The sequence below is a fragment of the Peromyscus maniculatus genome, chromosome 4 (genome assembly GCF_049852395.1).
Source record: "Peromyscus maniculatus bairdii isolate BWxNUB_F1_BW_parent chromosome 4, HU_Pman_BW_mat_3.1, whole genome shotgun sequence".
NCBI classification, from domain to species: Eukaryota; Metazoa; Chordata; class Mammalia; order Rodentia; family Cricetidae; genus Peromyscus; species Peromyscus maniculatus.
The window spans coordinates 123843934-123867530 of record NC_134855.1 but is presented as its reverse complement, the minus strand read 5'-3'; the positions used below and the strand labels follow the sequence as shown (position 1 = coordinate 123867530).

General features: G+C 42.6%; 1 protein-coding gene across 2 annotated transcripts in view; it reads right to left on the bottom strand.

Moving 5' to 3' along the window:
* Rin2 (Ras and Rab interactor 2) overlaps positions 1 to 23597 on the bottom strand; it is a 214052-nt gene that overhangs the window by 158197 nt on the left and 32258 nt on the right. For both annotated transcript variants that reach the window (XM_076570778.1, XM_016002984.3), the window contains exon 2: positions 12919 to 13045. The gene's annotated coding sequence lies outside the window, so the exon portion shown is untranslated. The remainder of the gene's footprint in view (positions 1 to 12918; positions 13046 to 23597) is intronic.

Sequence of the window (23597 nt, the reverse complement as noted above, 5' to 3'; positions counted from 1 at the left end):
TCCATCATGCAAAGCTTAGATTTCTTCCGCAGACCTTCTATACACAGCCAGGAACTCAACAGTCATGCCAGCCCTAGCATATGCTTTATGACTTAGAACTCAGAAAAGGCATAAAACAGCGAGTCTTTTCCATGCTAGCTTGGAAAAAGTCCTGTAAATTTATAACCAGTGTGAAAGCTCTGCCTCTTCTCCTTCCAGCTAAACTGTATCCTTGCCAGCTGAGAGAGCCATGGTATCCGGAGAAGCAAAGAAATGGCATCTTTCACAGCGTTCAAAGGCTTCGTCTGAAAGATGGGAAAACACAGGCATCTATAAGACTGGAAATTTCTCCAGGGCCCTCACCGCTCTTATCTCCTGACAAGCAAGAGCCACTGGTACCTGTGGATTCCACATCAAACCATTTTATGCAGCTTCTGGGCTACAGTGACAGGTTGCCATTGTGAGTGGAGCACGCTGCATATTCTGAGGGCATCATGAGTCCAAGATGAACAAAACCATCACAGAAAATAAGGCAAAAAGTCCCAGTCAATGTCAGAGGTACTGAAGAGGTTTCTGGAATATAAATGTATACAGCATCCCACTAATAGCAATTAGCAGATCACTAAGGATAACCACAGGGACTACTAAAATTGGCAATGGTAAAGTAAGGGCTTTCAAATGACACACTCTGGCTGCCCGATCTGGCAGAAGGCAGAGGCAGGAGGGTAGCCTGCCCTGTTAGTCTTAAGGTCAATATTAGAAACTCTCTTGACTCAGGTTTGGGCACATGACATGCTTTTCAGCCAATTGAATGACAGGGAAGTGCCAAGCCTAGGTCGGAAGAGGTCCCTGTGTTTCTACTTGTACTCTCCCTGGACCATGACAGGGGACCATGATAGGAGAGAGGCTTCCTCTGGCGGCTCCTGCTCCCATTCTGCTCTTTGGGTGTGACTGGAAGCTGCCAGTCTGAACAGCTTTCAGCAAGGAGCCCAGCTGAGCCAGAGCTTAGAAAGCAGTCTGCCAGGGAAGCTCAGCCCACATCAGCCAAGCCCCAGATGTGTGAGTGATACAACCAGGTTCTGCCTAGCTCCGTCCAGCCTCACTCTGCCCAACTACAGCCAATCTATTCCGTGAGCTACACAGATGTGTAAAGTCTACTTTCTTGCCGAGTTTGGGGATATAAGTACATGTAAGTGCTGACCCAGGAGGCAATAGGGCCATATAAGAAGCCAAATAAATTGGGTGTGGTAGGCTTTCCTTTGCTTCTTATCTGGAAAAATGGGAAGTAACAATGCACAGGATATAATTATGTTCACGATTGCTTTAAGAAGTCCCCCCCCCCAAAAAAAGAAGTTCTTTTTCCTAAGAAAAGTCTAACTTCTGTGCCCCATAATGGAACAATGACAAAATATATGTTATGTAATCTGCCACAGATCCCCAGTGGAACTGAACCCCACATACCCTGTGCTGGATAGTTTTTTTGTCAACTTGACACAAGCCAGAGTTATTTGAGCAGAGGGAACCTCAATTCAGAAAAAGTCTCTGGAAGATCAGGTTGTAGGCAAGCTTGTCAGACATTTTCTTAATTGGTGACTAGTAAGCCCGTTATAGACAGGGACATCCTGGGCAAGTGGTCCTGGGATGTACTAAGAAGCAGGCTGAGCAAGCAAGCCAGAAAGCAGCTCTTCTCCACAGCCTCTGCTCTGGTTCTCATCTCCAGGTCCTTGTCCTGCTTGTGTTCCTGTCCTGACTTCCTTTAGTGATAGATTTACCTGCAAGTGTAAGATGGAAGAAACCCTCTCCTCCCTACACTGCTTTTGCTCATGGTCTTTTATCACCATGGTGTTTAACAATAGAAATAAACTAAGCCACATCCTAGTGGTACTACATGGCTCTTTTCCTTCCCTTTCTCACTTCCCACTTCCTCTGTGTGATAGACAATCCAGACAATCTCCTCAGAACACCTGGGAAGAGAGAGCCTCAACTGAGGAACTGCCTCCCTCAGACTGGCCTGGGGGTGCGTCTGTGGGACTTTTTTTTTTTTCTTTGTAGAAATTTATTTCATGTGTGTCTTAGTTAGCGTTTCTATTACCATGAGAGACACCATGACTGTGGCAACTCTTATAAAGGAAAACATTTAGTTAGTGTGGGGTAGGCTTGTTTACAGTTCCAGAGGTTCAGTCCATTATCACGACAGGGAGCATGGCAGAAGTCAGACAGATGTGGTACTGGAGGAGTAGCTGAGAGTCTTAGATCTTGCAGGCAACAGGAAGTCTACTGAGACACTGGGCAGTATCCTGAACATAGGAAACCTCAAAGCCTGCACCCACAGTGACACACTTCTTCCAACAAAACTATACCCACTCCAACAAAGCCATACTTCCTAATAGTACATGTATGAGCGCTTTGCCTACATGTATGCTTGTGAAGCATTTGCATGCCTGGTACTCATGGAAGCCAGAAGAAGGTGTTAGCCTCCCGGGACTGGAGTTACAGATGGTGGTGAGCAGCCACATGGGTGCTGGGAATTGATCCTTGTTCTTCTGAAAAAGCAATCAGTGTGCTTAAGCTCTGAGCCATCTCTTCAGCCCTGGGATATTTTTTTGATCAGTAATTGATATCGGAGGGCCTACCCCCACTATGGGGGGGGGGGTTGCCATTCTAGGCAGGTGGGCCTGGGCTGTATAAGAAAGGTAGCTGAACATGTGCCTGGGACCAAGCCAGTAAGTGTGGTTCTGCTTCAAGCTCCTGCCTTGGCGTCTCTTAATGATAGACTAACCTGTAAGAAAATAAGCCCTTTCCATCCCGAGTTGGTTGGGGGCCAGTGTTCTATCTCAGCAACAGACACCAAATTAGTGCCCTGTGCTTCTGGTATCACTACTCCTACACATGCTTTCATTCCACAATGTTTTAACTAATTATTTTATGTGGGTGGTGTACACATGCCAGGGTGCACACAGGGAGGTCAGAGGACAACCTACAGGGGTCAGTTCTCTCCTTCTACCATCTGGGCCCCAGGGACCAAACTCAGGTTGCTCAGGTATCCAGGTATGTGTCTTTGACCACTGAGCCATCTCACTGGCGCTACATTCCAATTCTTGACATAAAATAAGATGTGATGTCACTTTTAGAAATGATGAGCAATACTTATTGAACACCAGACTGTGCCAGATGCCACGACTCACTTTCAACCCTGAAATGGATGCAAGAATAGCACCTACCAACCTCAAGTGGGGTAAGGGGATACAACCTGCTTGAGAGGACCTGACTCACAGCAACCTTTCCAACAATAATATTTATTTCAAGCATATTATTATCCTATTAAAGATTCTAAGCCACCTTTGAAAAGAATGGGGACAGGGTTGGGGCAGGGGAAGAAAAAGGATGCAGAGAAAAGAAATGAATTGTCACTAAACCTCTTAAGACTTTTCAGCCAGCTGATGGCAGCACACGCCTTCATCTGCAGTGAACTGAGAGCAAGAAGCACGGATTTATGAGATTCAACTGCACTGAGGAAAGAGGGGTGTCCACGGGGCAGGCTGCACTCCTATGTGTACAGAGCTGCGGCTTGGGGAGATCCCCCCAGGGACAGTGTCCAGAGTGAGGAACTGTTTTAAATAGCCCAAGAGTGGCCCAGGGACTTTCCTCTGATGGGCAGTTTAGCACTGAACAGCACCAGAGCACTGTCTGAGGTATGCAAAATACAGCACTTAAACTGTGGGAGGGGCCTCCAGGCCTCCGCCAGGGGAGGAATGCCAAGTTAGCATTAAAAATTACACATCCTAATTGCACAGGTAGAGTAGGGGACCAACTCCAAATAGTACGTCTGAGCCTGACCCAGGCTTTGCAGTCCCCATGGTCTGAGGCACTGGGGTCCTTGACATGGCCATGGTCATGTCAACAATATATATTCACTCAGGATTTTATCTGCTTCCCACATAGTTCCATAATTTTGCAATTTTGTTTTCCTTTACAGTGAAATAAAATGCCGTATGTACAAGGACCACTTCTGTTGATGCATATCTAGGCTGATTCAATTGCCTTGTAATTGTGAATAGAGCAGCAATAAACATATCCCAATTCCTCTTTGGTAAGATAGAGTCTTCTGAGTACATGTTCAAGAGATCATGAGGATAGAGATGGCTCATGTGGTAGTTCTATTTTTAGTTTTCTGAGAAACCTCCTCACTGATTCCCACAGTGGCTGCACCACGAAACACTATTACGACAGTGGGTATGGGCTCCTATTTCCCCACATTCTCCCCAGCATTGATTATCACTTTTTTCTTGGCGACAGACATTTTGATAGGAGTGAGATGGAATATTAACATACTTTTAATCGCATCTCACTGATGGCTAAAGATGTTGAACACTTTAAAAACATTTAGTGTTCAGTCGTGTTTCTTCTTTTGAGAACTGTCTGTTCCATTTATTTGTGGGCAGCTGTAAATATTTTTGAAGTTTAAATTCTGCAGTTCTTTCTTTTATAGATTTATTTTTATATTAAGTGCATTTGTGTGTGTGCCCTTGGAGTCCAGAAGAGGGCAGTGCCACTACTGGAGCTGGAGCTACAGGCCATTGTGAGCCACCCAGTGTGGGTGCTGGGACCCTACCTCAAGTTCTCTGCAAGAGCAGTATGGGCTCTTAACCTCTGCGTCACCTCCCCAGGCCCTGTTGGCGCAGTTCCGTATGTAGACACTGGTTCGATCTGATGTAAGCATGGCTCTGTTGTCCACTCTTCAGGCTGCCTGTGAACTCTGCGGATGGTTTCCTTTGCTGCAGAGAGGCGTTCTGATTTCATGGAATCCCACTGGCCAACTCTTCAGGTTATTTCCTGTGCTTCTGAGAGGTTCTATTCAGAAATGTTTGGCTTATGTTTGGCCTGTATTTCAAGTGTTTGCCCCATATTTTCCTCTTATAGTCTTGATATTTTTGGGGGCCTTAAACTAAGGTCTTTGGTCCATTTTGACTTGATTTTTGGTAGGATGAGAGACATGGATCCAATTTTACCAGTACTGTTTGCTAAACAGATTTTTTTTCCATGAGTGTGTTTTTGACACATTGGTTATATATATATATATATATATATATATATATATATATATATATATATATATATATATATGTTATCTATTGTGCTCCACTGGTTACATGTCTGTTTTTGTCCCAGTACCACTCTGTCTTGGTTACTAGGGTTTGTAGGATAGTTCTGATAAAATGCCAGTGCTCTTTCTGCTTAGGGTTGCACTGGGGAATCTATGTCCTTTTGTGTTTCCACATGAGTTTCAGGATATTTGCTTCTTATTCTATGAAGAATGTCATTGAAATTTTGATGGAGACTATTGGATCTAGATATTTATTTGGTAATATAGCCACTTCCAATGCAATAATTCTGCCAATCCAGGACTATGGAAGGTTTACTACGACCCAGTACCTTCTGTAATATCTTTTCTCAGTATCTAAAGAGTTCATTGTAGAGGGCTTTCACCTCCTTGATTAGGTTTATTCCTGGTTATTTATTTTTTGAAGCCATTGTGAATGGTCTGATTTCCTAATTTCTTCCTCAGTAAGTCCATTATTGGTATAAATTCTACTGATTTTTATATGCTGCTCTTTTATCTTGTAACATGACTGTAAGTGTTTATCAGGTCTGAAAGTTTTCTGACGGAGTCTTTAGGGTCCTTTATGTATAGACTCATGCCATCTGCAAAGAGGGGGTACTTTGACTTCATTTCCTGGTTTATCCTCTTTATATGTTTCTCTTGTCTATCTGTTCTAGCTGAGACCACCAGTCCTGTATTGAATAAGAGTGGAGGCCACTCTTGTCTTGTTCCAGTTTTAGAGGAAACACTCTCAGTTTTTTTCACTTAGTATAATGTTGGCTGTAGCTTTGTTATATGTAGCTTTAATTAAGATAATATGCTTTGTCTATTCCTAATTTCTCCAGAATTCTGATCACAAAGGAAGATTGAACTTTCTCAAGTACCTTGGTCTGCATGTATTAAAGTGATCATGTAATTTCTGTCCTTAAGTTTGTTTTTATATATGTAAATAAATTTATTAATGTATATATAGCAAAACAATCATTCATCCTTGGGATAAATCAACTTAGTCATGATGTGTTCTTTAACTTGATTTATGTATATTTTGTTGAGCATTTTTGCTTCTATGTTCATCAGGGATTATAATTCTCTCCTATATTCATCATTAGTCTGTGTTTTTATCTGACTTTAGCTCCACAGAATGAGGCTGGTGTTGTCACTCTCTTTATATTTTGTGGGACAGCGTGACAAGTGTTGCTGCTAGACTTCTTGAGAAGATGGTAGACCACATACCTTAACCAGCTCAGGGGTGAATCTGTCTGGCCCTGTGCTTTTCTCTGTGGGGAGTCTTCTAATTACTACCTCAATCTCATTGCTTACTATGATTCTATTTAAATTGTTTATATCTCCTGGCTTTAATTTTGTAGGTAAAATGTATTTAGAAATGTCTCCATTTCTTTTAGGTTCTTCAGGCTCTGGGGAATATAAGTTTTTGAAGTATTCCCTAGTGATCCTCTGGATTTCATTATAATCTTGTTATGACAATTTCCTTTTCATTTCTAATTTTAGTGATCCATACCTTCCCTTTCTTTTTTGGTTAGTTTAGCTATGGGTTCATCAATTTTACTAATCTTTTCAAATAACCAACTCTTCAATTATCTACATTGTTCTTTCAGTTTCTATCTCATTAATTTCTGCTCTAATCCTTATCATTTCTTCCCATCTAATGCACTTGGGGTTTATTTTCTGTGTTTTGAGAACCCTGAAGTGCATAATTAAGTTACTTATCAAGATCTGATGTTTTAATGTGAGCACTTATAGCTGTAAGTCCCCCTGGGTAAAGCCACTAGGAACCCTAGATGGGCTCCAACAGAATGTTTTCTGTAGATACCTGTTAAGTCCAGGTGGTCTATGTATAATTTAACTTTGAAATTTCTTTGCTGATTTTTAGTGGGGAAGCCCCATGTAGATATGAGAACCGGGTATTAAAGTCCCTTGCTCTTAATGTATCATGACTTTCTAAGCTTTGTAGCATCTGCTTTGTGAAACTGGGCGGCCCATGACTCAGTGCATAAATATTTACAATAGTTATATCTTCTTGATGAACCGTTGCCTTTATTAGTAGGTAGTTGCCTCTTTATCTCTTTTGACTAGTGTTGGTTTCAAGTCTTCTTTATCCGATACAGAATCATTATACCACCATTTTTAGTTCCTGTTTGCATGGTAGACTGATTTCCAACCTGTGACTCCCAGTTTAGGAATGTCTTTGCATATGAGTTTCTTGGACATAACAGATAGTTAAATCTTGTATTATTAACCAGTGGGTTAATCTGAGTTTTTTTGTGTTTTCTATTTTCTAACCACTACTGGTTAGAATACAGGTTCAGAGATGTGGAAGGTTGACTATAATCCCACCCTTATAAGGCTGCAGTTACTAGTGTGATAACAGATAGAGTGGGGATGTTAAGAGGCCAAGCATTTGTAAGCTGGAGCCTTCCTTAACTTCAATTAGAAAAGAAGGATACAGGAGACAGACCATTAGCACTTCCCCACAACTCTGTACTCTTAAAAAAAACAAAAAACAAAAAACCTGCATAGAGCTTGCTGCAATGTCAAGAAGCATGCAGGACTAATGGCATTGTGACAGATGAAATTACATTCTTATATTTTACCTCCATTCCGTCTGCCAAACCCTCATTGGTCACCACTACTCTCACCCCCATCAATAAGAAGATAAAAGAACAAAGAGGGAAAACCTGTCACCGACTCTGCTCCACTGTCTGCATCCTAGTCCTGCCCTCGCAGACAGTGCCCTGGGTTCGTGTGCAGCTGTTCTAGTCTAGGACCATCTCAGCATCTCAGCATCCTTTTCTCTCAAGCCCATTCGATTTCTGTCATGTGTTGTAAACCACACAAATGGCTTCCCTTCCAGCGTCCCTCTTTGGAATGCTGTTAGTTCTCTCAGTAAACTATTTACTTTTGCTGTGGTACTGCAGGTTTCGAAGATGTGCTCTCGTTCGCAACCTTGTACCCCATGCTACCTCCCTTTGCAAGGTGGCTTAGGTACTCCTCCCCGCATCAAGGGCTGAATCTTTCTTTCTTACCTCTTGAATTTGGTCCATCCTGCTATTTGCTTTGCCTAGTAGGATGTGAGGGAGTCACATGGTTAATTTCAAGCCCAAGCCTCACAGGGCCCCACTTGCTCCATTTCTTCAAGTCATGCTTCCATGTCAAGAAGCTCAGACTAGAGGATGGAGACAGGCAGAACAGAGAGCAGTCACTCCGTTGATGGTATTTCCATCTTCCCCTAACCAACTGGCAGAGGACCGTGATGCAAAAATGCAGCTAAACTGGTCTAGATATACCAGCTGGATCATGCTGAAATTATCACCCCACAGAATTATGAGCTAAATAAATGACTACAAACTTAAGCTACAAACTGAACATCCCTATTAATGAAAATTGAAAACTTTTTGAAGTGTTTCAGCTTTCATGTTAGGGATGCCTAACCAGTAAAACCAATACAAATATTTGAAAATTTGAAGAAAAAAAAATAAAGTCTGAAACACTGCTGATGCTAAACTATTGACCTTAAGCATTTTTAGAAGAGATATTCAACCCTTTGTAAGTTTGGGAGTAGGGATATTTTTTAAATTTTATGTGTATTTTTAGTGCATGTATATCCATGTACCATGTATGTACAGTGCCCATGGAAGCCAGAAGGTAACATCAGATCACCCAGACTGGAATTACAGATGGTGGTTAGCCGTCATGTGGATGTTTGGAATTGAACCCGGGTCCTCTGGAAGAACAGCCAGTGCTCTTAATTGCTGAACCGTCTCTCCAGAACTTGGGGTAGGTTTTTAAGCATCAAAGCCAACTAATTAATAGATTAGCTAATGCAAAATACAATTAAAGAGTTACAGTTATCTAACATTTTTGACAAATTTTTCCATGTTTTGTAATATAAACAACTCCCATATTCTGGTTCTGCTGACACCTGCATTATTTCTGGGTTCTTACAGTTCTAAGTATAGAGATAAGTACTGGCTATTCTGGGCAGTGTCAAGGTCAACTGAAACAACATACTTGTTATTTGCACAACTCCCAGCACTCTACTGATGCTACAACACAACACGTACAACTGAGCAGACTATACCATTGGCTTCTGCCAAGGGCCTCATGATAGAAACACAAACAGGAGCGTATGGAAGAGAAGCGCACATCTGAGAGAGCAGGCATGTCGGGCTTGTAGCATAATACCCACCCTTGTGGTAGCCAACCCAGTCCCATATGAATGAGAACTCAGTCCTGCAAGGAAAGCATCAACCTATGCAGGAAACCTCTGTTCCAACAATCTAGCCTCTCTTAAAGGTCTCACGAATACCTAGCCATGCTACATTGTAGGTCAAGCTCCCTGAGTTTTGATGATGACTGACAGCAGATATTAATCTTGACTACTCCTTAAAAAGGATTTGGAAATACCTAGGAAACTCACCTATTGTGTCTATGAGGATGTTTTCAAAGAAGTTTAATTGAGGAGGAAAGATTCACACTGAATGTAGCCATAGCATGGGCTGGGGTCTCAGGTTGAATGAGAAGTGGGGGAGCACCAGCAATCACCTCTCTTGGCTTTCTGACTGTGTACACAATGTGATCAGCTGCCTTTGCTCCCTGGTTGCCATGGTGAACTGTATCCTCAACCATGAGCCCACATAAACCCTTCCTTTCTTAAATCACTTCATCAGGTGTTTCATCCTAATAATAGAAAAAGTAAATACATGAGCCACAGCGCATCCCAGTGTCTTTCCAGTGGTAGACATTTGCTCTTCCCCATTAAAAATGTTTTCACTATTTTAACAAGTTAATGAAACACAGGGTGTCCTGTGGCAGTTCCTGTTATTGTTTACTTTACAGCTACACTTTATTGACGATGTTTATTTATACAAGTCCAAAAGGAAGATGTTTTATCTAAGAGGAAAGACCAAGGAAGCAAGAAAGACAGCTTCAGCTTTGTTGAAGTTAATTAAAACGGAGGCGGGAATTAACATATCCTGAGCAGACAAAACCAGTTGGGCCTTAGAAGTGACCTAAGCTTTGTTTGATTTGCAAACGTCAGTTGTTTCTTGTATTTCCAGTGGGAGAAACTAAATACGGCCGCCTCACGCTCATAACCAAATATTTTCTTTGCTTTACTTCTGTAACTATAAAAACACCCCCCCACACACCACACACTCACACACACACACACACACACACACACACACACACACACACACACACACACACACACACCGGGGACTCTTCTTGCCTCTGTCAGCGGAGCCCCAGCATTACTTCTGAGGAACTACATGATTCAGTTGCCTGATGTCTAAGATGTTATTGTGGAGCCAGCAAGATGGTGATGACTCACAAGGTAAAAGCACTTGCCACCAAGCTAGAGAACTTGAGTTCCTGGAACCCACATGGTAGAAAAAAAGAACTGACTCTTATAAGGTGTTCTAACCCCCTACACACACACACACACACACACACACACACACACACACACACACACACTAAATGTAAAATTAAAAATGACTTTTTGTTGTTGCTGTTTACTTTTTTGTTTGTTTTGTTTGGGGGTGTTCTAGGGATTGAGCCTTGTACATACTAGGCAGGCTCTCTACCACTGAGCAATACCCACAGACAAGGTCAGCCTTGAATTCATGCTCCATCTACTTGGTCTTCTAAATGCTGGGGTTATAGGCATGCACTACCATGTCTGGTCTCAGGTGATTCTGAACATCCTCAAAAGACAAGTTTCTGCTGCCAGGAGAAGACATGGAACCAGCAGCTAGAACGCTTACCCTGTCGCCATCACGAGAAGCCACATTACTATCCTTTGGTGTGGCTTTCATGTGCACTCTGCCCTTCTCTACTAGGTCCAGAGCTATAGTAGAAGAAAAGAGAAAGGCATCTAGGTTGTTTTCAGGTTCTGGCTATTATGAACAGTGCTGCTATGAACATAGTTGAGCATGTATCTTTGTGGCATGACTGAGCATATGCCCAAGAGTGGTATGGCTGGGTCTTGAGGTAGATCGATTCCCAATTTTCTGAGAAACTGCCATACTGATTTCCACAGTGGTTGTACAAGTTTGCATTCCCACCAACAGTGGAGGATCAACTGAAGAATGGATTAAGAAAATGTGATACATATACACAATGGAGTACTACACAGCAGAGAAAAACAATGACAGCATGAAATTTGCACGCAAATGAATGGAACTAGAAAATATCATCCTGAGTGAGGTAACCCAAACCCAGAAGGACAAACATGGTATGTTCTCACTCATAAGTGGATACCAGATATAAAGCAAAGAACAATCAGACTGCAACCCACAGAACCAGAGAGGATATATAGCAGGGGGACCCTAGGATGACTGTGGCTTATAATAAATTTTGGTTTTACTCAATTACTGGGCAAGCCTCAATGAAACGTTTCACTATTAGGATAAGAATTTTTACTGTATCAAGTTGATAATAGAAAATAAATAAATAAATACATACATACATACATACATAAATACATAAATAAATAAAAATGGAAAAAAAGAAAAGAGATAACACATCTGAGACAAACCCACCCTTGACTTTCACCAGGTCAGACATGGATAAAAACATTGATCAACGTGTCATACAACAGTTCTTCTGCATGAAAGACAAAACTCATATTGCATAACATGAACAGATACCAGATCTAGTGCATGGAGAACTCTATGTTTAGGCCAGAATAGGGGGCATCTAACTAGGGTCCACAGTAAGGAGCAGCAAGCTGAAAAAGTAGAAAACCTTAGGTCAATCCAAGCTACTCATTAGCTAGCTGTGTGGTCTTGGGTGCATCACTTAATGTCATGTGATCTTGGCTTCCTTCGTTGTACATGAATGTTATGATAACTACCTTAAATGGTGTGACTAGGAATTGAAAAGAATAGCCCCAAATGGCTGTGCTTGCTTTGCTCACAATCTGCCCCAAGAGCAAGGGCTCAGCAAGGATGGGTCATCAAGAACAGCTTGTCTCCATCTTACTAGACATCAGTGGAACAGACCTGAGGCTGGGTCAGCCTTCTAGAGCTTCACTCATACGCCGGTAGCCTTGGAACTGGGATCTGTTTTCCCTATAGCATGATGGCTGCCTCTCAAGACCATAGGTCCCAAGATAATTAGTAAGCCAAGCAAAAGCCATGTCTCCCTTGCTTTAAAGTTGCTTGGTGTCCATTCTTCCTTGTGTTGTGTGTCAATTCAATCACTAAGTCCTGCCCAGGATGAAATTAGACCTTCTAATTGATGGAGGAGTAGCAAGACTCTGGAAGAGCAGTAATGCCATTGTGACCTTTTGTTGGACTATGTTACGATGATCTCAACTGATTCTCTTCTATGCTTATTTCCTGAAAGGTAGAAGGTAGAAGTTTACAATTTCTATGAAAAAAGAAAAAAGAAAGAAACATTGGGGCAGGCAGAAGGAAAAGTGACATAGTTTCTGTTGGGAAGACCCTGGACTAACTTTATGTTCTTTATGCTCTGGATGGTACTATCAATACTAATAGCAAGGCCTGCCCCATTCAGCTCTTGTGAAAATTAAATCAGTTAACTTACCATTAAAGCTGTGCCTGGAGTATGGTCAATGCTCCCTACAATGTGCATGGATTAATGTTACATTCTTGGGGTTCCTAAAATGTCCTGATTCTGGGGTGGCTCTGCTCCTGCTACATCATGGATGGAATCCCCCTGCAAACAGTTTCCACAGCGATTTTCCAAAGCTGGCCCAGAATATCTCCCCAACCTCAATGACAGGCCTGGAAATGAACCAACTCCCGGGGCTGCTGAGTACTGGGCTTCATCATCTCATTTTTACATACCCCGTCAGGCCAGCATCTCTCTCTCTCCTCTCACTTCAGTTCAGGCCTGGCTGCTATAGAATCCTGAAGGCTCGCACATTTGATCTTGCCTGGTGGAAACTCAGAAGTCTCTATCTCAGGTCTCCATCTGCAACACACAGAATTCCCTGTTTAGGATTTGAATACAGTTAAATGCACCGCCTGTAACCACACGGGTGACTTGTTCCCTGCCTGCTCTGGAGGGACATTAATAGACGGGAGTACAGGGATGGTTTCCTGCCTATGCTGACCCCAGGCCCACCTCTGGACCAGGAAACAGGGAGGGCATCTGCTGATCCAGAAATGCCCTCCAAATTCCCAGCTGCTGCTCAGAATGCAAAGACTTCAAATAGTCTTCCTCAAACAAAGGACGGATCAACATCCACCCTGTTGTCACTATTGTGTGACATGTTTTCTTCCTTACTCTTTGCAGTACATCACCAGCTCCTGCTAAAGGGGCTTTGATCTTCCACTTGGGGATTCTGGGGTGGATTCCCACCCATCCATTGTCAACTGTCCCTGTCAACACCCTACCATTTCAAAATCGCCTTAGTCCACACATACAGCCGTCACACTCATGAAGAAAAGCACAACACAGATCACAGCTGAGAGGACTTTCACTGTTGCCACCAATACCTGTATTCCTGGCACAGGTGGACAGTTTTCACTCAGATTCTTTCTCGATTGTTCTCTGCAGTCCAATGTTAACTGGTAAACACCCAAATAGTACTTTTCTAAATAAATGCTAATCATGTGCCCATTCCCCTTGCTCATCACCATCTTAGGATGACTCACCAAGGTTGGTTTATTCCTATGCCTTTACACTTTCATACAATTTCACTGTCCCACTTCTTCAACAGGCCCTCTATCTGACCTCAGACTGGCTCTTTACTCCAATGTAGGTATCACGTCCATCCATCCTTCACACCTACACAGGGGCACCCATGCAGTCCTGCCTTCAAAGCCCTTCATACCATTCTGGCACACAGTGAAGGCTGAGAATCCATCACCTTGTGATTAATGAACTCCATACTCACCTGATTTCCACCCACAGTACATGTATCTTCCATCATGATCTCTACCAATGCCCACATATGTAAGACAGAAGCAAAATACTTCATGAAATACCACCAGTCACACTTTCTCATACCTCCTTCACTTTTATTTAAAACCATGCTAGATGCTCATCTTCACCCATGTGCCACACTTAATAAGAGTGCTTCAGACAACCCAGAATATGATCGTGTGTGTATGTGGAACGTACATGTGAGTATTTACCTTTAAGTGCATTTGTGGAGGCCAGAGGTTGACCTTGGGTATCCTCCTCTATGGCTCTCTACCTTTTCGTTGAAACAGATCTTTTCACTGGACCTAGAGCCTGTCAATTAGACTGGCTAGTCAACGAGCCCTGGGGACACGCCTGTCTCCTCCCTGCAGTACTGGGGTTACAAGGGTATGTACCACTATACCAAGACATCTTCTCAGTCTCCAGAATATACTTCAATAAATTATTAAAGATTACCCTGGAAATCAAAACTTACTTCAGGGGCTGGAATAGAGTGGTCAAGAGTACCTGCAGGGGGCCTGAGCTCAGATCCCAGTGCCTTATCAGGCAGCTCACAACTGTCTATAACTCCATCAGATCCAACACCCTCTTCTGGACTCCTTGGGTACTGCACTCAAATGGCTCTGCTGTAGATCCTAACACCTAGAGCTCATCACTTTCCTTAGTGATGCCGCCACCTCCCTGGGTGCTGTTCAGGGCCCCGCGTCATCGGTTGTCTGAGGACCACCAAATGGATCATGAGACAGGTCTTTGCATCAGGACCTTTTGTCCCAGTTTTAGAATTCTGGCACACGTTTGTCATTTGGATTTAATAAAATGGCACTCTAGGGGAAGTGACAGAAGGAGCACATGGCTCTCAGAGGAGGAGGCTGGCTGTCACTGGGGTGTCTAATAGTTCACTACAGTCTAGCATGGAGCCCTTACAACACACACTCTGTAGTTCTAGGTTTCCAACATCTTTTCCCCATGGGCACCACAGAGAATTAAATACTGTTCCACGTGACCCAATTTACATGAATACCATGGTGGGATCATACAGAAGGATTTCAAACAGTCTTTTGAGGACCCAGGGCAGGGGGTGGGGAGGATTATCCATCAGGTAAAATGTTACTAGACAGCTTCCAAAGGTACCTGACATTGAAAACCACCATGATTGAAGTAGCCAAAACCAAAGTATTGAAAGTAGAAACACCAAACTGAATTTACACTGAAGAGGTATGACATGCTGTAAAATTTTATACAGAAATACAAAGCACCAGTCACTTAAAATAGACCTTTGTAGAAAAAAACAGACTGTCCACTGAAATGAGAAACAGGTTGCCTGTGGCTCCTATGAGGCAAGGGGAAGCAGCTGGAACAACTTGGGAAAGTGGCCTGGCCCTTCTGGGTAGTGTCCCAGCATTTTCTCAGCGAAGGACAGCTGTGGTAATTTGTTACCGAACTTGAACAAAGCCGTGTTCTCAAAAGGAACAAACACTTCTTCCCTACTTACATGAGTTCCTCAACACATGTGAAATTGTCTAATGGCTGTCAATGACTTCAAGATTTTAAGTTCTTTTAACTTTTAGTTTAATTTCTGAATGTAGGAAAGCCAACTTTATGGGATTAGAGAGCATTTTCCTAATCACAACTACATGTTAGATAAAGAAATGTTGTCTATTAGGTAGTGTGCACTGTGGGAAATTCTGTGTTGTGATTCTCATAGGAAACCTTCACTTACTTCTAAAGAAATGTATAAATTAAAACTCATAAAGTAGCCAGGTCTGGTGGCACAGCCCCATAATCCCAGCCACTTAGGATGCTGAAGCAAGAAGATCTTGAGTTCAAGACTAGCCTGGGCTACAAAACAAATGTAAAACCAGCGTGGGTAACTTAGTGATACCCTGTCTCAAAATAGGAAGTAAAAAGGGAGCTGGGAATGTAGCTCAGTGGAATGACACTTGCCTAGCATGTGCAAGGCCTTGGGTTCAATTCCTAGGACCCCAAACAACAACATCCTAAAGGTAAAAGCAAGTTGAAGAGGATAAGATACCAATCAGGTTTTGTTTTTCAACACAGTTGTAGCTAATCCGGAAATCGAGGTTGTTGCTTATTTCCCCATGTATTCTGACAAAGTCACCTAAAAGGTTATACCATGTTGTTCCCGCCACTGAATGTGATTAACTGGCAGAATGCAGACAACAGGATCAGTGATTTTGAAAAACCTTCTTGGGGAAGTATCTAACAACTCTTTTATCACACTCCATATACACTGACTATGGGTGTACTGCCATCAACTGTGGTTTGGGGTGTATTATTGACGTGGTTTGAATGTGCCCCTAAAACTTCACATATTGCACATTTAGCTTCTAAAGCAAAAGTATTCAGAGGTGGGACCTTTGGGTTGTGATTTTGTACTGAGAGGCTCCATTCATGGATTATCAAGCAGACTGGCTTTGTTCTAAAGAAGTTCTCTCTGCCACAGCTGCTGACTCATCATGGATGCCCTCCACCAGGTTACAATGAAGTGAAAATGCTCCAACCAGACACCAGCCGGATGCTAGCACCAGACTCCTGGACTTTCCAGTCCCTAGAAGCATGAGTTCAATAAACCTCCTTTAAAATACACACACACACACTCCAACTAGGATACTCTGTTTTGTGATAAGCAACAGAGAATGGATTAAGACAACTGGTTTCCCTGATATTTTCCTACAAAAAGTAAAGTTAGGTAGGTTCTACCTTTGTGTATCTAAGTTTCTGTTGGTACTAAACACTGCCCATGGCATCTTCATGGGTGGACCAAATCTTTGGTACTGGCTCAGTCTTAGAATCTATTCACTCTTGCTGGGCAGTGGAGGCACTCGCCTTTAATCCCAGCTCTCAGGAGGCAGAGGCAGGCTGATATCTGAGTTTGAAGCCAGCCTGGTCTACAGAGCAAGTTCCAGGACAGCCAGGGCTACACAGAGAAACCCTGTCTCAAAACAAAACAAAACCAGTAAGTAAATAAGTAAATAAATAAAATTTTAACGATCCACTCATTACCAATTACCAGTATGCAGTTCCTAGAAAATCTATAGCAACTACCATTTGGGAGGCAAATCTAGCCTTTTTAGCCTTTCCCACAGCTTTTCTTACAAAATCTAGACTCTTGGGTTTAAGAAGGATTACAGTATTTTTCCATACACTTAATTAAGAATTGTGGAATTAAACAGGGTGAAACAGGTTTTGTTTTGTTTTTTTTGCCACAAGATTCTGAGTATTTGCAAGGGTTAAGGGATGTTACATGAGCTCCCTCCATCTTTGGAGCTTTTTCTTGCTGTGAAAGACAGCCAGCCTCTTACACTTCCCTTTTCCCTGTCTTTCATTTTCTAGTTTTGTTTGCTTATTTGTTCATTTGAATTAATTGTATTAGAAAGAGGTACTTTTCTTTCTTTTGTTTAAATTTAACCTTTTATTTTATTTTTTATTTTATTTTGTGTAAGTGGGTATTTTGCCTGCACATATGTCTGTGCACCACATACATGTATGTAGTGACTTGGGAGGCCAGAAGAGGGTATTGGATCCCCTAAAACGTGAGTTACAGATAGTTGGAAGCCACCATGTGGGTGCTGGGAATCAAACTGAGGTCCCCTGGGAGAGCAGCCAGCCCTCTTAACCACGGGGCCATATCTCTTTGTTTTCTGTTACTGTAACAGTGGTCCTCAACCTTCTTAATGCTGCAACCCTTTAATACAGTTCCTCATGTTGTGGTGACCCCCAAGCATAAAATTGTTTTTGTTGCTATTTTATAACTGTAATTTTGCTACTGTTATGACTTGTAAAGTAAATCCGTGTTTTCCAATGGTCTTAGGAGACCCCTGTAAAAGGGTCGTTGGACCCCCGGGTTGAGAACAGCTATACTATAACAAATTCCCAAGATAACCAACTTAGAAAACTCTTGGCTGACAGTTTTGGAGCTTCAGTCATGATCAGGTGGCCATATAACTCACTGTGGAGAATAAAAGAGGGGACCAGTGTCCCTAACCTCTAAGGATACACCCCAGTGACCTAAGGACCTCTCAATAGACCTCACTTCCCGCCAGGCAGTGGTGGCACATGCCTTTAATCCCAACACTTGGGAGGCAGAGGCAGGTGGATCTCTGTGAGTTTGAGGCCAGGCTTGGCTACCAAGTGAGTTCCAGGAGAGGCTCAAAGCTACACAGAGAAACCCTGTCTCAAAAAACAAAAACAAACAAACAAACAAACAAACAAACCTCACGCCCCACAGATTCTACTGCCTCCAAACATGCCACCCTGGGGGTCTAACCTTAACTCTGGGCCCTTGAGACTTTCAAGATCCATACTACAGCACCACTTATCTCTGGGCCAAAGACTAAAGAGCAAAAGTAATATTCAGAGAAAAATTAGTAACTGCTTCAAGAGTTAAGACCCTTTATAGCTGGACTGCACACTATGACAGCCAGTAGCCCCAGGTGGCTTTTGGTCACTTGAACTTTTGCATGTCCAAAATAGCAATATACAGTGAGTAGAAAATTTATGTATTTTAAAGACTTAATTAAAAAACAAAACAAAACCATGGATTACTTCAACAATATATGTTCATAATGATCAAGCTGAAAATACCTTGAAATTCTGTCTTAAATATTTATCAAAACTATGTATCTATTTAACTTTTTAGCACGGGACTATAAAAAGCATAAATTTGCATATGTCCTTTACACTGTATTTCTATTAGACAGTGTCACTCCTGCTCTGTAATCATTCTCAAAACTTTTCTGGACCTCAGTCCTCCTTGGCTGGACCAGGGTATTTGCTACATTTTTAACACACACACACACACACACACACACACACACACACACACACCAGACACACACACACACACACACACACACACACACACACACACACACGCAGAAACACACTCAAACACGTGGATATAATGCTATTTCCTGACTACACACACCCACACACCAAACCCCCCCCCCCCACTACAGTGGTGCATCCCAAACACATACATTCTAGATGTATGGCACACATACAGAGGTGTGCTCTTCCACCTGGGACACCTTGCCCTCTGCCGCCACCTTCCGTTACCATCCTATTCATCCTTTATTAGAGATGAACTCTTTTCTCTCAAAGGAACCCTGTAGCCGAGGAACTCACAGTCTCCTGTCACTGCTCTGCAGCTGGAGAATGTGAGCCCTGAACAATCCCAGGAGCTGGTTGGTAGCAAAGCCCAGATGTTCTTTGCTAAATCGGTCACCTTGGTCCCACCTCTGTCTCCTATAGCGGTCCTTGCCACCATTCCCAAGTCTGCTGTCCTTCCCTAGCCACATCCATCTCTACTCCTTTGAGCCTTTGTTGCCCTGTGTTCCCAGATCTTAGTCTGTGTACTTTCCTCAGTGTGTGTTACTCAGCATGATGCATTTTTACCACTGCAAAATGTGATGGGATCTATTCTTATTCAAAGTCTCAGGGAGTCACACTCTAAGGCTTCAGCCAATATTTGATTGATGTAAAATATGCTAAAACATGTTTCATAATTGAACTCTGCTCTCCCTATCTTTTTTTGTTTTGTTTTGTTTTTCAGACAGGTTCCCACAATAAAGCCCTGACTGACCTGAACTTCCCAGATCGCTCAAAATGGAATCAAACTTGGGATAGATGTGAGCCCCCATGCTTGGACCGCTCCATACTTTTACATTTTTATTTTTCAATGTGGGTTCATTGGTTGGTTGCACGCACACACACAGGTAGAGGCATGCATGTGGAGGTCTGAGGGAAACTCTCCTTCCACCAAGTAAGCCCACGGGATCAAACTCAGGCCCTCAGGCTTCGTAGTAAGTGACTTTACCCATTAAGCCATTTGGCTGGCCCTCTCCACACCTTTCAAAACTAGACTTTTGCTCTTCAACTTGGGGTTGCGTTAGCTGCCGACAGGTGGGACATAAAAAGCAAGCATGCCAAGCGGGCATGTTATAAAGAACATTCCTTTATGCTCCACCTCCAAAGACCTTTCCTGGGTGCTTCCTCTTCTAGCTCAAACTGTCCACTTGACCTTGTCAACTTGACCTTGTCAATATCTCTGGCCATAACTCTAGAAGAAAGCAGACAAGGAAGAATGGAAGGAAATGCATTTTCCTTTTCAATGTTACAGCAGGAACAAAGAGAACAGTTGGGGATAATTCTGAAAATGAACATTTCTGTCAACTTTAGAAGACTCTTTATATCCCTTAGCTACTGTGTGAAATGGATACAGTGTAACAGAATGAAGAAACCTAGTTGTACTGGTGGCCCCAAGAGTCATTTACTGTTTACTTCTGTGTTTGACCTAACATTTTTGTGACTATCAGGGAAAATCTCTTTGAAATGTACAAGCAGATCCCTAGCTTCCACAAACCTAAAGGCTGCAAATGTCATCAGATACATGTGAGGCCTATCAACAGAGGTTCTCCCTTTTTCTATTGCTATAACCTAACTGTTCATACCAGTTTCTAAATTCATGGTCTCACTGTGTATCCCTGACTGGACTGGATCTCATTATGTAGACCAGGTTAGCCTTGAACTCACAGTCTGCCTACCTGTCTCTTGAGTGGTGGGATTAAAGATGTCCATCATCACATCCAGTTCCATCAACTTTTTTTTAAAATTTATATATTTTCATTTTTTATTTTATATGATGGGTGTTTTGCCTGCGTGTATGTCTGTGTACAGGCAATGCGAAAGGAGGCCAGAAGAGGGTGTCAGATCCTCTAGAGTAGGAGTCACAGATGGTTGTAAGCTACCATGTAGGTGCTGGGAATCAAACCCAGCTCCTCTGCAGTAACTACTCTTACCCTCTGAGCCATCTCTCCAGCCCCTCTACCTATATATTTTTTAATGTATCTTGATTGATGTTTTTTTCTGTTACTAGAAACTACATGAAAGTCTTCCCATGTTGGAACACAACATTTGGGCTAACTTAAATCTGTGTTCCTGGGACATGGCCATTCATGTTGGCTCTTGAAAAAACCTATCTCTCATTTTCTTTGATGTGAGGACTGTGTTTTTGCGTTAACCTATTCAAGAATAATCAATACTTCTACAAATGCTTACATAACATAGGTAGTTTTCTTCTTTTTTCTTTTCATTTGTTTGTTTGTTTTTGAGACAGGGTCTCACTATGTAGTTTTGGCTGTCCTGGAACTCACTATGTAGACCAGGCTGGCCTCGAACTCACAGAGATCAGCCTGCCCCTGCCTCCCAAGTCCTAGCATTAAAGGCATGTGCCACTATTCCTGGCTCTTAGAGATTTTTCAATAGTTCCTAATTCCATCTTTATAAGTAAAGAAATGGGACAAGAAATTTATTTGTTTACTCAATTTAGCCAATACCTGTTGACTGTTCCAAGTCTAAGCTGGAGAGTACAAGAACAGAAAGGGAGTCCTGTTTTAGACATGGACCATCTTCCGGGGCTGCAAAAAGTGTGTGCTGCTTTAGTTGGGATGTGGTGGGGAAAGGCACTTTAATGTAGACAGAACAGGTTGGCTACGAGAGGATGTAATAAAACAAAAGTACTGTAGAATTCTAGTCAGCCCCAGAAAACTGGGGATTATCAGGGAAAGGCAAGTCAGATAAGGACTGGGCAAATGATTGCTATTTATCAGGCAAACCCACAGTAGCCACCGACAATCTGATAAGGGTTGACAATCTGATAAAGGTTGACAATCTGATAAGGGCCAGGTGCAGGAGCAGAAGAGACACTTAGGTCAGACAACAGGGGCCTAAACTGGGGAACTATGGACTCAAACTAGAGGAAGGATCTATGTCCAACTATGTCAGACGTGAGGAAGGGAATCAGATATGGTTATCAGGTGGAGCATGAAGAAGTCAGGAGGGTGGGGCAGGGGGATGATTATGACATTTGGGGCAAGTTGAGTCTAACTTGGAAAACCCAACACTGGCTGAAAAATTAACAGAAACAAATGGGCAATTCTGTGATGAATAAAATGTACTCTACCCTAAAACTCACATTCTCAAACAGATAATGAAGGAAGAAAAGGAAAACATCCAGCCCTTCCTAGTTCAGAATGCCTGGGATCTAGATATATGAGATACAGGCGCTCTGACCTACTAGCCTCATTAAGGCTGGGGGCGCTGGTGTCAGTGTGAGGCTGGGGGCGCTGGTGTCAGTGTGTGCAATCACTACATTCATGAATGAGCTGACTGTGAGGTTCCACAGTAGATCTAGAACCCAGAAGATGGCTGGGGAATTACCAGAGACAAATAGATAATGCCATATCTGGAAAACAGAATATGAACAATGAGGAAACTAGAGGTCTAGAGAAGCCAGGTCACTCTTGGGCCTTCTGTTCAGAAATTCAGGGTACCACATTTAATAAGAACATGATAAAATTGGCACCTATCCAGAAGTGTACAGAAACAAAACATGCGGCCATATTTAGAGAAACAGATCTGATGGCTACTCAAATGGTTTGCTTCAAAATCAAGAAAAATAAAACGCTTCCTTAGTCAGTGAAATGGAATTATACTTGGGCTGAAACATGAAGAGGTTGACCTGGAACCAAGAGGCTGCAACTGGAGGTTGGGGACTTGAGACTTCAAGGTGAGGAATCCTGGATCAGCACTTTCTCATCAAAGATTGAAGTACAGACTGGGTCTCAGTCCCAGAGGATGTTACAGGTGGGATGGAAGTGTATGGTGAGGACATGGAAACAGTAAAATGTCCTGTCACTCTTGTGACCCTACAGGAGAAAACAGATCGGAGACATGGAGAGATGGTGAGAGGACCTTTTCAGAGAGCAGGCAGGTGAAACCTGGTAAAATGTCCCAAGATGCAGGGGGTAGTGTGAGGAAATAAGTGGACTGCGGATAGGATACTGAGTAAAACAAGAGGAAGGAGGAGTAGAGATGGACACTTCAGAAAGGACTAGGAAGCCAGGTGAAAGATTGAGACAGCAAAAACAAGAATAGGAAGCTTTACTGAAGTATATTAACATCAGATCTCAAGTGAAAATGTCACAGACATTCATGTGTATCTGCTCATTTTAGTCTTAACAAGTCCATGATCTGCCATGAGTTTTTTCTTCCTATTAGACTGTCTGCTCAGTTAGCTTCAGCTGTGGGAAAGACTTTCCTTCCTCAATTACACTGTGGTGTGGCCTCTGCAACAAACCAAGTGACTACATATCTTGTACATCTACTTCCGGACTCTGAATTCTGCTACATGTATTTATTTTTTTACCTTTGTTCTGATGAGACAGTCATAATTATCTAGCTTTATAACAAGTGTTCATCATTGTTCACAGGTGAGCAAGGACTCTATCAGGAACTCAGATCGGGGCCATTCACGTGATATTTTGGTCAAGAATCTCGTTTAATTATGCCTGTGTGTCCTTAAAACAAGAGCCAAGTTGAATTTAAAAGTAACAGACTAACTCGTTTAGCAGAGGTAAATTGAAGCCAGGAGAGCAGTCAGGCGCGTGCTGAGAAAGGGACTGTAACCACTAAAGTGGTTAGTGTCACTGGCCTCCTGTATGAGGGCAAAACTCTACCCAGTGGAGGCTCCATCCTCCGAAGATCCAAATCCACTTAAAGGAAAAAGGCCAAG